Source organism: Miscanthus floridulus, chromosome 19 (assembly GCF_019320115.1).
Source record: "Miscanthus floridulus cultivar M001 chromosome 19, ASM1932011v1, whole genome shotgun sequence".
NCBI lineage: Eukaryota > Viridiplantae > Streptophyta > Magnoliopsida > Poales > Poaceae > Miscanthus > Miscanthus floridulus.
Window position 1 is genome coordinate 20636347 of NC_089598.1, and position 15321 is coordinate 20651667.

The 15321-nt window shown below is 44.6% G+C and overlaps 1 pseudogene; it reads left to right on the forward strand.

The window, feature by feature from the left end:
* Positions 1 to 11701: 11701 nt before the first annotated feature.
* LOC136525690 (protein REVEILLE 1-like) lies at positions 11702 to 12787 on the forward strand (annotated as a pseudogene).
* Positions 12788 to 15321: the final 2534 nt, after the last annotated feature.

Here is a 15321-nt window from a genome sequence, read left to right on the forward strand (position 1 = left end):
CGTCCGGGCCATGCCAGGCACCATCGTCTGTGCCACCGATGGCTCGGGTCACGCTAATGCTTTAGGTGATGCTGCAGTTGCATCCAACTGTGACCCATCTATCACGGCCACTGCCACCTCCACCTGCATCAGTAGGGTCATGACCGGCTGTGTCGTGCCCACCACAATTGGCACCATGAGCGCAGTTGGCAGCCCCATCTGCCCTACCATTGATAGCGGTATCATAGCCATCACCGACTGCTCCACGACCTCCGAAGGCACCCCTTGAATGTCCATGTCTACCCATCCCACCGAGGGCATAGGCGCCACATTGGGCGGTGCCTGACTAGCCAGGGACGTGATCACACTGGCGCCGCTCCTGCCTAAAATGGGTGTGGCACCAGCCGATGGCCACCACCTCGATTGGAGGGCGATGCTCTTCTTCAGCTCTAGTGCCAAAGGATTCCAGTGCCTGCCGATGCTGCAAGGGACAAAAAACATAAGTCACGATGAAATCCGAGTAAAATAGGAAAAAATAGAGGAATTGATGACTCACCTCAGTGCCGTCGGTGGCAGACACGTTTGGGGATGAACCCCCCGACCCTTGCTCGGCCTCATTGGAACAAGGCCATTTCGGGCCCGCCCCCTGCTCCTAGGTAGAGGGGCTCACCCTTGGTAGCTCCTAGGGCACATTGATGGAATGCCCCACTCCCCTTGGCGCCTAGGCACGATGGCGGAGCCGCCCACCTTCGCTGGCACCTTAGGCACGAAGGTAGAGCCACTCTCCTCTGTTGGCTCCTAGGGTAGGCCGACGGTATGGCCCACCTCCACTGGCTCCCCAGACGTGCCCTCTCCTCCATGGAATGGGAAGGGTCCCGACGCCTGCAAGGACAAACCGACGCCTATTAGTGCATCCTCATTCTCTAGGTTGTCCCACTCGATATCATCGGCTACCTCCATCACCTCGTCATTGTCACCATCATCATTGTCATCATCATCGTCAGTGTCCTCCCCTCGTTCTCATGCCCACAACTTCCATAGCTTCTTCCTCTTCTTGTCCTGCTTAGCCACTTGTCCTCGATGTGATTCGACACCTGCACGCTAAATCCCTCGGCAGTGGCGCTAGGTGATCCATGAGGATGAGGTCCCTCGACTGGTCCCACCCCTCTCAAAGTTAGTCTCATAGGGTTGGGAAATCAATTGAAGAGAAGGCAAGAGAATGGGAAACTTATGAAGACAATGTAGCCTGGCTCCAACCGCATCAGAGGATGCCCCAGCATCTGGTAGATGAAGTTGAGGGTGGCACCGATGTCATCCCGCAAAGGCTCCATCACCTCCTTAATGCGTTATGTGATCTTGAAGTTAGGGAGTGTTTCCTCGGCAAGCGCCATTCCATCAAACGATGCCTCAGGCACCATCATGTATAGCGGGAGTGTGCATGTCATCAACGATGCCACCCTCCTCGCATGGTAAGCCCCGATGATGCCTGACCTTTTAGGCTATTCTCCTTTAGGATGTGGATGGTGACAGTGTGGTCTTGGATCTTCTTCTTGTCTTTCTTTGGGACGCCCCACTTCCTCCACTGCTCTAGGGCCTCTTCGATCAAGTGCCCGGTGAACTCCAGTAGAAGGGTGGCGGCATCATTCTTGAGGTAGAACCACTGCGAGTGCCACCCCTTGTTGGACGTCAAGAGCCACATGGATGGGTACTCACTGACCCGATTATTCTAAAGTTGAATGCTAGCGCACCCCATCAGCATGTGTAGCTCTTGCTTGTTGCCCTTCTCCCTCTTCTTCTAGAGGCTAACGGTGAAGAAATACCTCCATAAGTCAAAGTGGGGGCTAATCCCGAGGAATCCTCCGCACAGCGCGACAAACACCACCATGTGCTGGATCCCATTGGGATTGAGATGCTGTAGCTTGATCTTGTAGAAGTGCAGCAACCCCCAGTGGAAGTGGGCGAACAACATGACGTAGCCATCGGGCGGTGATGACGAATCCCTATCACCGGGTAGCAACCACTCCTTGGCCGAGGTCCACACGCGGAGAAGACCACGATGGACAAGGCCCTCCATGCGCTAGGAGGTGATGTTAGAATGGTAGCACAGATCCATTGGCAGTGGAGGCAGATGGATGTGAGCTCAACAGCGGTGGAGGAGCGGTGGCTATGGATCTAGAGCTCTAGCGGTGGACTAGCAAGCACGATAGATCCGAAATGGCCATGACGGAGAAACAGAGAAGGTAAGATTGTAGTTTTGGTGTGCAGAGACATCAAGGGGAAGGTCATCATTTATAAGGCAGAGCAGGGCAAGAAGGAAAACCATTCGCCTAGATTCATGCGCCCGCTGTGCCATGACATGACACCTCCCTCCAAAGATCATGGGCACATAATCTATGGCTGTGCCCTCAAAGGACACACCAGATAATGATTCACCCGGTCGATAAGCTAAGAACCATCACTGGTAAGGAGGGATATAGAGCTAAAAATGCACCTATGGCCCATTCAGGCCTAGGAGTTCGAAGGCCGGCCCACTGATGGGTTCACGGTCGCTCTAGGGCACCCTAAGAGCGAGGGGTGGAAAGGGATGGGCCCGCTAGTGGCTAGTACCCGGGCAGATGAGCACCATGGGCATCTTAGCCCACGTTCGAGTCTAGGCCAGATACGATCCAAGGTTTTTCCTTGAAGAAAGGCAAAGAGCCCTCACGACCGGTCGAACGGACCTAAGAACTATATGGATTGACCGCTGAGAATCTAGAGTCGGTCACCAGCTAACCCAAGCCAGACCCCCACCAACAAGATGCTAGGGCCCCACTCAGACTAACCCATTAATAGCTCACCGAGCACCATGATTCTCCATAGAGGAAAATCATGGCACAGCACAACCCCTCCATTTTTATCAGAAAAACGCTTGAGGGAAAATGATCACAAAGACTAGCCAACCCTAGACTAGACCCCTACTATGGGCGGGGGCTCAAGGAAAGTTGGACTCATAAGGAGACTGAACGCGCGGTCACAGAACGATAGATCCCCGTAGGGGCCAGAATCAAGAAAGACCTTTTCTGACCCACCAAATCTTATGGCTATACACCTGAGGGGTCCGATCATGACAAAAGAGAATCACCGTCCCCAGAACATGCCATGGGCGATAAAGGAAGGCTAAGGCCCTTAGAGTCCTCCCATTTGGAAAAGCCTCCGAAGAAGTTTTCTACGCCTCCGCAGGCTCGGGGGCTACTGTTGGGGACCAATACTAGGGTACCTGAAGAGGAGAAGCTAATGGTCATCAACATTGATTCATCCGAGTAGTCAAGAGCATGACTACAGCTCCAACTGACCCCCTTGGGTGTGGGCTCTACCTTGCCTGACCTCGAGGTCGTGATCTCTGCCTCATTCGACCTCGAGGACGCAATCTTTGTCTCGCCAGACCACTGGGGACGGGCTCCACCTTGCCTGACCTCGAGGCCATGATCTCTACCTTGCCTGACCCCTTGGGTATGGGATCCACCTTGCCCAACTCTAAGGGCCTTGGCCTTCCTTTGTTGCCCATGGCATGTTCTGGGGATGGTGATTCTCTTTCGTCATGATCAGACCCCTCGGGGGTATAGCCATGAGATTTGGTGGGTCGAAAAAGGTCTTTCTTGATTTTGGCCCCTACGGGGGTCTATCATTCTGTGACCCCGTGTTTGGTATCCTTGCGAGTCCAACTTTCCTTGAGCCCCCGCCCATAGCAAGGGTTCGATCTAGGGTTGGCTAGTCTTTGTGATCATTTTCCCTCAAGTGTTTTTTCTGATAAAAATGGAGGGGCTCTGCCATGCCCTGCCTCGCCCAACCCTAAGGCCACGGGCTCTGCCTTGCCCGATCATTGGGTTTGGTCTCTGCCTCGCCTGACAAGGACCCATACCATCACCAACCACTCTAGGTCCAAGCATATGGGCTTGGGTCAAAACTCTGACACCAAGGAAGAGACCGACATACCCCGATGTAACCCATGGCCATGACGGGCCATACCTGAGGATTCACATCAAGAACAGCATCGAGCGTGCCAGTGTTGTTCTATCTAACCCTTGTACGAACGCTAATAGGCGCGTCAGTTCACCATGACGCCCACCAGGATGGAAGGGGCGCCATGACCGACAGACAACGCCTACGCATGGCGTCAGTGATGAACAGGGCCATGATGTGGAGCTATCCCTATTGACGTCTATAGGATCAACGGGACCCGCATGAAGGAGAAGAAGGACCCAGCGATCCTGAAGGCCTTCTTCTCTCTTTCATTCTTCTCTTTTCCTCGGCTGTAACCCATGCTTTCCCTTAGCCTATAAAAGGGAAAGCAGGGCATCCCATGAAGGGGATGGGATTCAAGCGGGATCGACCCATCAAAACCAATCAATCTAGATCCGCATGAAGTAGGACCACGAGATAAACACACACGAGCACACTACTGAGCAGCAATCGAGCTCTCAGCACCCATTCATTCTTTCCTAGAGACTTGGGATCCTTTCCCTCTCTAGCCCATTTGTACCCCTACTACAAATTTTCGATGCTAGTAACACGAGCAGCAGCGACGAACTGGACGTAGGGTCTTTCTACCCAAACTAGTATAAACCTCATATCCTTTAAGCACACCATCCGAGCCAGACGTGCAATACTAGAAATTTACTCATCGGTGGTAACTCGAAACACCAACAAGTACCTTTCCTAGGTCATATATTATCTAAAAATAGAATCTCTATAGACCCATCTGGTGCTAGAGGTCATGGATTGGAAGGCCCCGACTTCGGTTCATGAAGTTCAAAGTTTTCTAGGGCTAGCTGGCTATTATCGTTGTTTTATTCCTGATTTTTCTAGGATAGCTAAGCCTATGACCAGGTTAGTTTAGAAGGATGAAAGGATTAATTGGACTCTAGAGTGTGAGGCTGCTTTTCACACACTATGGACCTTATTGACTACAGCTCCTGTTTTGTCATAACCCGATATAGCGAAACCTTTTTATGTGTTTTGTGATGCATCGGGTATAGGTTTAGGGTGTGTGCTAATGTAAGAGGGCCGAGTCATTGCCTATGCTTCTCGGCAGTTGAGAAAGCATGAAGTCAACTATCCTACACATGATTTAGAACTTGCCATGGTTGTTCATGCATTGAAGATATGGAGACATTATTTGTTGGGAAATGTCGCATATACACTGATCACAAAAGTCTCAAATATATCTTCACTCAACCTGAACTGAACATGAGACAGAGAAGGTGGTTAGAGCTGATCAAGGACTATAATTTGGAAGTGCACTACCATCTAGGAAAAGCCAATGTTGTGGCAGATGCACTTAGTCAGAAAACCTGCATTGCAATATTATAGAAACGCAATCTGGAAGATGGTTTCAACTTATTGCATCATGCGGTGTTACATAATATTATGGTTAGCTATTCTCTAGGAGAGCCAAATTATAGAAGGACAGAAAATAGATAAAGGGATCTTCTATCTCAAGCAAAGAATGTAGAATCAAGACATCAAGCACTTTAGGATAGATGAAAGGGGGATATTACAGTTTAAGGATCGACTAGTAGTACCAAAGGATCGTGAACTTAGAAATCAAATTCCTAGAAGAAGCTCACTCTTCCAAGTTATCTATCCACCCTAGTAGTAGCAAAATGTATCAAGACTTGAAAACCCATTTTTGGTGGACAAAGATGAAGAAAGAAATCATAGCCTACGTTGCTAGGTGTGATACCTGTAGCAGGGTTAAGGCAGATCATCTAAAACCTTACTGGACCTACTACAACCATTGTCCATCCTAGGCTAGAAATGGAAGAAAATAAGTATGGACTTTATTACAGGCCTCCCTAAACACACAGCAATGTCACTAATTCTATATGGGTCATTGTGGATTGCCTCACCAAATCAGCACATTTTGTACCAGTTAGCACAAAGTATCATGCTAGGAAGTACACCGAGCTATACGTTGCTTATATTGTGAGGTTACATGGGGTACCAAGGACCATAATCTCAGATCGAGGGCCATAGTTTATAGCCCACTTTTGGGAATAGTTGTATAAGGCTTTGGGAACTAAACTAATTAGAAGCTCAACATATCACCCTTAGACATCTGGACAGACAGAGTGAGTAAATAAAATCTTAGAAGATATGTTGAGAGCATGTGTGATCTCTTCCAAGGTTCATGGAAAAAATGGCTACCTTTAGCCGAGTTTTCCTACAACAACAGTTATCAAGAGAGCATCAGAATGGCTCCTTTTGAGGCCTTGTACGGTCGAAAAATGTAGAACTCCTTTGAATTGGGTTGAGCCTAGAGAGAGGAGATACTATGGTATTGATTTTGTCAATGAAGCTGAAGAGCAAGTGCGTATTAATCCAGCAATATATTGAAGCCGCTTAGTCTAGGCAAAAGAGTTATGCTGATAAATGAAGAAGGCCACTAACCTTTGAAGTGTGAGATTATGTGTACTTAAAAGTTTCACCCATGAGAGATGTGTAGAGGTTTGGAGTAAAGAGGAAGCTTGCACCCAGGGACATAGGACCGTATCAGATTATTAAACGAAAGGGAAATGTAGCCTACAAGTTACTGACTTCCCCCAGAGATGAGTGCTATTTTCGATGTCTTCCATGTTTTCTCAGCTAAGAAAATGTCTTCGTGTACCTGATGAAAGCTATTGAACCCACCAACATTAAACTCCAATCAGATTTGACTTATGAGGAGAAACCGATACAAGTTTTGGAAGAGAGGGAAAGAGTAACTCAAAGCAAGGTGATTAAGTTCTACAAAGTGGTGTGGAATAATCACATAGTGAACGAGATGCTACATGGAAATGAGAGGATTACCTACAGTGAAGTTTACCCTACCTTTTATGAAGAACGGTAGGTCATTCAAATCTCGGGACTAGATTTCTATAAGGGGGAGGGGCTATAACACCCTAGTGTTAAGCATGCATTTGGCACTTGCATTTCATGAGCACAAGCATCATCCAAGCATTCATGAGCATGAGCATATGAAGTTTCATTTCATTCACCTTATCTATATCACATGTGATGTTGATCATATACATGCATATGCTTGTGATCATGTGTGACCACTACAAGAGATGGTTGTGAGGTCACAAAAACACCTTAGACATATCTAGGATAGGAAAATGGAGCCAAGTTTATATTCACGAGTTCGGTCTAAAAATGCCTCTAAGTGTTAAGTATTGATAGAAATGCCATTATTAAGTTGCTTATTTCACCTAACTTGACTAAGTACTTAGAGAGTTTGCATGGTAGTGGGCACTAAATAAAAGTTGTGGTTCATGTCATGTAGAACAAACTTTGTTTAAGGACCCTAGAGCTAAATCAGTGCCTAGCTTAGTCAAATAAAGCTCCCAAGTTGCAACTTAATGTTGTTTGTAACTTAGAAAATTTTGCAAAATTTTTATAAGTCTAAAGCTGGTTTTTAGTTTCAAAGTAGCCCACTTTGGAGCTTTGTAAACTGAAAACCATGGCGAATTTGACAAAACTTTCTAAGAGCAAAGTTGTAGATCTCATGTAGCTCTACATTTTATATCAAGTGAGTTTTCACAAACTCGCCACGGATTAGGAGGTAATTAGGCGCAAAGTTGCTCCATCAGTCAGGCCTGAATCAAGCTCGCCAGTTTAGAGTTCACTGCGGCAGTGGTAGGTCATAAGATAAGATATATGATAAGTATTGACTAATAATAATGATAAATCACTTAGAGTACTCCTTTCTATGGCATTAGCATAGTCAGATAGAATATTAGAGGAATAATTCCTAAGTCATTCTTAATTACAAGTCAAAGCATACATTGATTAGTGCAATTATACCTAGTAGTCATTGCTAAGATCATCTTCATATCTACACATAAGGGATACTACTAAGGAAGATTAAGAACAAAGCTTTGTTCTTCCTTCATAACCGGACCCTATGTGTGCCTATATTCGAGGAGTGGACTACAAAGGACTCAACAGGGAGTGTCTCATCCATCGATCTACCACATGACCCAGAATATAGGGTGTATCCGCAGGTAAAGAACATATAAGCACCACGCTTATACAATGTTCGACCACTCACCCATGGTACCTTAGAGTGAGCGCTATACGAACTTATGCATGAACATGATGATTATCTAACTATACTAAGCATATAATCAAAGTAGATGACGAACATTATAACGAAGAACATGAATAAGATGAATACTAATATTGTCATAACAATTGTAACTAGTATATAAAAATAATGGAGGTATAAAAGAGAGGGGGTACAAAGATTATACCAAACCACGCTCTTGACATGATCGGGAATCCAAGCGAAGCCTGCTTGCCTCCCTCTAGACCTAGCCTAACTAGCTATGCCCTAGAATATGGTGGAGCTTTTAGGATGATTAGAGTTTTTGTCTTCTCAAATGACTTGATGATTGGGGTTATGCCCCGGGGGGTGGCAGGGGCTGATATATATAGGCTGGAGCATCCAGCGTGAGCCCTTAGATCAAACTGACTTAAAGGATGGTGTAGATGCAACCTAGGAGGTGGTGGAGAACCGACACTCGAAGGAGGGCCTAACATGTGGGCCTAGGGGGCTGGACGGCTTGTAGGTGGGGTTGGTCGGCCCCACCTAGCAGTCTCCATCTCTCTGCCTCGGCATAGAGTCCTCTTGAGTCTTCTAGAGTCTTCTGGTGTCCATTTTGCTATGGATAAGCGCAATTAAATCTGACATGTAGGTCTACCTTGATGGTTTTCTAAATAAACCCTACAGAAAATATAGATTCACCAAAACTCATGGAATTTGTTAGTTTAAACCCCTAGACCTTCAGTTGGTGATTATATTTATGCCCTTATACTATGTTATATTGATAGTTTATATGGTTGTTAACTACCAGTCAACAATCATCCGGATCACACTATTGCCTAAGTCCAAGTCCACTTTTGCACCCATTGTACTATATCCAAAAACACTAGCAAAAATACGTTAGTACGAATGGTCATGTTGATCTTCAAACATCAAAATCCAAACTAAATGGTCCATGGGGTCCATTTTCCTGAATAGATTGCTGGCAAGAAACCAAAACACTGAAGAAAAAATACTGTGTCACTTGCCCTCAGTGGTTCGATCTCTCAATACTTGCATTTACATTTCATATCTTATGATTGTGTTGTTTGCTTGTAGCCTAGCTTAGGCTCTAGTAAGTAGTGTAGTTGTTGCTCTCTCTGTTAGCTTTCTAGTTGCTAGGTGGTAATTCTAGTTGCTTGCTTGTTTGAGTGCTTAATCACTTGTTCTTAGTTGCAACTAGACTTGTGTAGGGTGCTTACTTTGTATTGTATAGGCTAGGCAAAGTAGCAGTTATTAGGATCACCTTTTGTTCTAGCACTTTGCCTAGTGTTTTGTGCTTGTAGAAATTTTATTAGGCTATTCACCCCCTCTAGCCATCCGGAGATCCTTTCACATGGTTACTGGAGTGCATGGTATGATGCGGTGGAGGACTATGCGACCTTGGCAGATCACCCGGTGGACCAAGCTGAATGTATAGTCACTAGTTGGCCAAGTCTCCATGGTGCACCATATGATCTGGTGGGACTGTGTGACCCATTAACATATCATACGGTGGGAAATATTCTAGTATATTCTCAACTAGCCATTACAAGAATCTGCTATCACAACACCACTGCATGCTCTGACGTGGCCTTTTGGGGCCTGATGAATCATTTGGTGATTACTACGCCTGCCAACTTTTTCCAATAGACAACATCCTCTTCACCTATGTAAGTGCTAACCCTTGCTCATTTGGAGGCACCATTTGACCCCCACTATCACAGCACTTGTAGAGAGGTTAGTGAAGCATTTGGAGAGCCACACATCCAAGAAGTGAGGATTAAGTGTTAGCCACAAGTGCTACATGTATTCTTGCTTGGGTTTCTTGAGTTGGAAGCTTGAAGGATTGTTATTCTTAGTGTTTTTCTACACCACGATGACCTAGTGGAGTACATTATATTATGACTTCCTCAATGGATTCATTGTAAGGAGACTCTAGAAGTATGTACATGGTATTGAAACCCATCATGTCAGAGTGGCGAATAGGTATTCACTAGTGGAGCAGAGCTTAATCAAGTCTTTATATTATGACTTTGGTGCTCCAATATAGTGTAGAGAGGTGTTGTGGCAACAAGTGGTATCATGAGGAAATCTGGTTGTCTCATGTGCACTCTTTTACTTGCTTTACTTCCATTATTTGCAAGTCTCCTTGTGTAACTAGGATTCATGTTAGTGTGTGCTTAGCATAGGTTTCTTTTCTCGCTCTATAAGGACCTTAATCTTACTGTGATATTTGCTAAAGATAGGGCTAGCTTGTTGTCCCTAAGGACTTATTAGCTTGCTTTTTAGCCAAGGGCTATGTGGGTTTTGAAATTGCTTAGGCTAAAGTTTATCCCTTTATTTTTTAGCCCAATTCAATCCCCTACCCTCCTAGGCCATTTCGATTCTCTCATGGAGCTGTAGTAAGTGGGCACCTACTATGTGAATCTTAAAGATTCAAAATTGTTGAGATTAACCCAATTTCTTGGTCATCATGTCAATTAGTTAATATGAGCACCTACAAGCTTTGTAAGCAGACCACTAATGGTTTCTGTCATATTGACCATAAGTAGTCCATGACACAATCATAATTTTATTACTAAAGTAGTTAGTTTATGTTGTATACCCTATATCTACACCAGTCATGAAGGTCTCAAACACTGTAGTTTGTGTCATTCGTCGGTCACATGGAGAAACTACTCAAGAAATGATTAAAGACCAAATCATGTGTAGACTCGGTATCCACGCAATGTAGCTAGTTGTTAAAAGAATTTAACTTGCTTTCATAGCTCAGTTAATTGTAAATATTATATGTAGCTATTCAATATTATATCATGAGCAAAATATCCATATATACAATATTTGAATTGTCCATGATCCGTTTATGTAGTAGCAACTATTCAAGGCATTTGGATAGAGATAGATACATATCTTGTATGCATATCATACTATGAAGCACCACAATCATGAAAACCAGCACAGATAATAGATCCAACTTCATAGTACTCAATCAAGCATCGGTATATTACTATACTATGTGCCTTAAAGCGGCTGGCGATGGTGGTATGTCTAGGCGCATCCACACGTATAGATTCAACTAATAGTATTCAATCAAGCACCGGTATAGTACTATACTATGTGCCTTAGAGCGGTGGTGATGGTGGTATGTCGAATGCACATCCACATGTCTAGGCCCCCATCAATGGTTACATATGTGGGTGTCCACACGTGTCCCATGACACCTCATTTCCATGATCAAAGTGGGCTAATATTATATCTACGAGATAGAAACTGCCATTATCTTAACATAAGTATAAAAAATATTTGCGTGACTCGATATCTTTGAGTTATTCCACACGTGTCCCATGACACCTCATTTCCATGACCAAAGTGGGCTAATATTAGATCTACGAGATAGAAGCGTGCTATCTTAACATTATTCCTTAAGTACAAAAAATATTTGTGTGACTCAATATCTTTGACTTATTATATTAAAACCCATAGTTTGCTCGATACTAGAGTCAGACAATTAATAGAAACCAGGATAAATAAATTCACCACATGGCCTATAAATACATGGCCTTGTGGTTTCCATTCTTCCCATATACCAAAAACAACATTTAGAGTTAATAATACCATCTATTGTGTGTAGTACTTATGGATCCCAATTATGGAGAGTGGAATGCCTCTGAGATCGAAACGGTGAAAGCTCTCATCGCTAGCCATAGTGCCAAGAGTACCTTTGTAAATGACATAAACAATAAGCAAAGTGACATTGTGGATGTGCTCCAAGCAAGGTTTCCTACAAAGGAGAAGCATAAGGTAACCAACTTGTATGCTGATCTCATGGTGGAGAAGATGCATGTGATGTTGAGTGGCAACCAGAATGGAACGACTAGTAGCAAGCTTGTTAATGACAAGTTTGGGATGCTAGTGGAGCATCCAACCATGGACATCTTGGGTGGTGATTTGGTGGAGGAGAGGAAGGCCAAGAGGAAGGTAGGGGAGGATCTGCATAGCCAACCAGATCCTCAGAAGGAGAGGCAGCTGCCGGAGGTTTTGGACCACGGAAGAACACAGGTTAATGATTTCTTTATCTCACATACTCATGACTTTTGATCCATTTATTTCTTTCTTCTTGTTTTAGGAATGCTTGTCACATATTTCATGCAAATTATTATTACATATATTAGAATGCCATGTGGGGTATTGATTATGATGATGGGTTTGAGAATTCGTCTCTGATAATGAGTGTGTATATTATGCAATTTTTCATTCTGAACCCTATCTCAATGTAGGAATTTCCTCTATGGTTTGCGTGTGTTTGGTCGAAGCGACTGGAAGAACATCTCCAAGCACTTTGTTACCACCAGGACACCAGTGCAAATCTCTAGCCATGCCCAAAAATATTTTCGCAGGATGGAGAACACTACTAGGAAACAGCGCAGCAGCATCAACGACATTGGCCTCTGCGATGATGAGCCCAGGGTGCAAACTAGTGCTTCAAGCCTAGAGGGGTTCACCTTCACCAGTGGAACCTACAACTCAAACCACTATGGCTCCAGCAGCCAATTTGTCGCCATGAGTAACCTAGCCAAGCAGATGTGGTTTCCATCCTTATGTTGTATTGGCCAGGCAAGCAGCAGTAGTAACCAAGCCACTACCTTAAATAGAGGTGGGACTGGTGGTTCTTGTGTGGCTCCAAAGGTGAAGGGGGACAGGGAGCAAGACAAAACTGACTAGTGATCAAGAGGGAGATTTTCTTGCTGATAAATGGATGATGAGGAAGTAAGATTTACATCTAGCCTAGTACCCAATGACATGGCAACCTATTAGTCCGTCATATAATGCAGATTAAGTGATATGTCCTATAGTAGGGAGGGAACAATTTCGTCAGTGAAACTTTTGTGTTACTATTATATGTATGTGGCTCGTGTTATAGTGTGATGCATTTGCTTGTGTTCTTTGCTTCGTATATCGTCTATGTCTCTATGAGGATTAAAAATAAAGATATGTTTTGATATTTAAGGGCTCATTTGGATCAATTATTTTCTATGGGGATTGGAGGGAATTAAAGACGAAATGGACGTATTGTAAAGCTGGTTAGTGTACTTCATCATAGAACAAGAAGAAAATGTTAATAAAATATAGTAGGGCAAACGACATATATTCATGTGTAAAACCTTGATTAAGAACTATATATATACACGCATGCATGCAGTTAGCGTAATAATTGCATAACCGAAGCACGGTAAGGAGATTTTCAATTGCCACATATTGACTAATGTCATCTATAACTATATATACTGATGAGTCCAATTCATAAGCTTAGAAAAAAGTATGCCAATCTACCGTACGAGCCACCTTCAACCCCAACAAATTTAAAAGGAAAAAATTCCACATTACCTTCCTCAACTTTTGCGAAAGTATGTTTTTCCTCCGTGTACTCTGAAACCTAGGTAAACCACCTCCCTGAACTTTTAAAACCATTGGTTTTACCTCCCTGGTCCGGTTATAAGCGGTTTTCAAAGGCAGGTTTTGTCTTTTTCTTTTTTTATTTATTTCGGCTGAATCTTTGAAAAATCAGAGTAAATCACAAAAAATCATAAAATGAAAAATTCAATTTCAGTTTGACTCCATATGAGTAGATCTACATAGTAAACATATAATATGTTATGCTTTAGTACAAATTTTTTGCTATAGCTTTGGATCTATACTTTTCTGTAATTAATTCATAGCTTGCAGTTTATATGGTCCAATTGTGGTGAAAGTTTTATGGTGGGCTAATTATTGTATGCTTGAACTATAGTAAAAATTCATATTCATTGTGTTTGTGTTTTATCGACCGACTAGTGAATTTGTATGATTGTCCGCACTACTCTAGGAAGACGATGATAGCATCCAAAAGACACAAGGAATTATATTGGTTCAGGCTGAAGCCCTACGTCCAGTCTCAGAGAAGATCAAGTGCATGTTCCTCGGTTGAATGCTCTGAAGTTCTTACAATGGGGTATGCAAGAAGAGTGGAAAGAGGTAGGAGAGTGGAGAATGAGCTAGAGCCTTCTTGGAGGGGTGCCCTAGTTGCCCTTATATAGAGTCCTGTGGTCAGGCCACAGTACAAAGAGATAGGTTCTCCTGACCAAGGAGTCATGAGCCTGAGGGAGGGAACCTTAGCTAGCTTGGCTGACAAGGAACGCCGTCTTGTCTTGGTGTAGTGCATGTCTGAGCATGGTTGTTATCATGGTCTTGTGCCCACATCGCGCCATGGGGTTGCATGGTGCTATTGTGCCTGTCGTAACGACACTATTGGCATGGTGGTGGTTCGCTAGCCGTCCTATGAGACGTGGTCTCTATCTTAGCTTCCTGACCTCCTAGGCTTGTCGTCTAGGAGTTGGTAGTTTTGCTGGTCATGGAGCTGATGGCCACGATCCCATGCTCTGGGGTTGTGGCCTGTGTTGGCTCGGACAGCCTTGAAAGTCAAGGCTACTATCGTGAGCTCCATCCCATAGTGGGCGGGGCCGTAAGCCTATCCCATCGGGCTGTATTTGGATGGTGGTTATCATACTTATCGTCACCTCCTGGTGGTCCTATCTTGTCTACGGCATGGCGTAGGGATGGTACCTGTTCTGAGATAGTTGTCCTTTTGGTCCTGGCATAGTGAGCAGGCATACCTATCCTTGTTAGGGTAGGTGTACCTAATGGAGCTCGACCCCTTCCGCCCCTCTCCTAGGTCAGGGACGGAAGAGAGGTCATGTGGTACTACGTGGTGCATGATGAAGGGAGAGGGTGGAGGTCATGGCTGACTCCTCATCGTGGAGTTCAGCCTAGTCCTTCATAGCTTTGTTGGGCTGCAGTCGTTAGGCCTATACCAAGTTGTGCGTCATGGACCGCTTGAGCGACTAACTAATTGGTGTCCTAAGATACCCAGGGTATCATAATCCTAATAGTAGCCCCCGAGCATCTTCACGGTCATGAAGTGATCGTGAAGGCGCTAATATTTGTGTATATCGAGTGTGAGTTTGAAGTCATGGCTGGTTTGAGCTCCGAGCTCGAACCCTTGCGGGCTGGCGCGTTCAATGCGGTAGGTAGATGCTACATACCAACCTGTTAGGACACCCTAATGGTATGGTATGCAAATGTTTTTGTCAAGCCTGGTCATTTCAGTGTGCTGCGTGTTGGGGTACGTGATCCAGACAGGGCCGAGCGGTTTCATCGACGTTGTACTGTCTCTGCCTTTAGGAGGATCTTGATTTTCCCAACCTCACACGGGCATCTGA